This window comes from Chrysoperla carnea (assembly GCF_905475395.1).
Source record: "Chrysoperla carnea chromosome X unlocalized genomic scaffold, inChrCarn1.1 SUPER_X_unloc_101, whole genome shotgun sequence".
In the NCBI taxonomy this organism is placed as follows: Eukaryota; Metazoa; Arthropoda; class Insecta; order Neuroptera; family Chrysopidae; genus Chrysoperla; species Chrysoperla carnea.
In genome coordinates this window covers 1-1,125 of record NW_025408047.1, presented here as the reverse complement: position 1 = coordinate 1,125, position 1,125 = coordinate 1, and the positions used below count along the sequence as shown (strand labels likewise).

The 1,125-nt window shown below is 23.1% G+C and overlaps 1 non-coding gene across 1 annotated transcript; it reads right to left on the bottom strand.

The window, feature by feature from the left end:
• Window positions 1-587: 587 nt before the first annotated feature.
• LOC123303561 lies at window positions 588-706 on the bottom strand. Its single transcript, XR_006535671.1, has one exon. It is a non-coding gene; the product is annotated as a 5S ribosomal RNA (ribosomal RNA).
• Between the last annotated feature and the right edge of the window lie 419 nt (window positions 707-1,125).

The window sequence follows — 1,125 nt, the reverse complement described above, 5'->3', positions numbered from 1 at the left end:
CCTATTTAGTAGGTTTATTTGAAGATACCAATTTATGCGCAATTCATGCAAAGCGTGTTACAATTATGCCTAAGGATATACAATTGGCAAGACGTATTCGTGGAGAACGTGCATAAGCGTTTTAAATAACAATTTAAAAAAAAAAAAACAAATAAGAAATATTTTCGGTCCTATATATAGGACCAACATATATTATTAAATAAGAGTATATTATTTTTATTAAAAAATATATATATATATATATATATATATATATATATATATATATATATATATAAATATAAATTATTGAAATAAAATTAAACATTATTAAAATTTTGTTATAATTATAAGCGATTGCTATTTCTAAAAATAAATAAATTTCATAAAATTTATATTATTTTATATTCATTTGAAATATTAAAAAAACTTCTCGCTTTAAAGTAACCATGATATGAGTTATAAATGCAATAAAATTTTATACAAAAAATAATATTTATTTGTTGATGAATAATATAAAAGGTTTACATTTCTAAATAACATATATTTATATATGGTGTGTAAAAAAAAAGAAAAGAAGAAAAATAATTTATATTTTTAATATAAAAAGGCAACCGCACACAGTGTTCCCAAGCGGTCACCCATCCAAGTACTGACTGTGCCCAATGTTGCTTAACTTCGGTGATCGGACGAGAACCGGTGTTTTCAACGTGGTATGGCTGTTGCCAGTAATAAATGAAAATTTTTACAAATATATATTTTTCATAAATATCATTAATATTAAAGTATATTATTAAAATTTTCAATGAAGTAATCAATTTAAATATATACTTATTTATTATACCATATATTTTAAATAAAAATGCAACCGCACACAGTATTCTCAAGTGGCCACCCATCCGTGGTACTGACTGTGGCAAATGTTTCTAAACTATTATTTTATAAAATATTTATACAAAAAATAATTTACTCTTATCAAATATTAATTTGTGGCCTGTATTAAGGCCTATGTTATTTTCATTTTTTAGCAAAAATAATGAAATATTTCAATATATTATTAAAGTAACAGATCATTTCTTTTTTGGTGCTGCTTTTTTAATTTTTGTAGGAGATGATTTGGCAACAGAAGCTTTCTTAGCTTTTGGT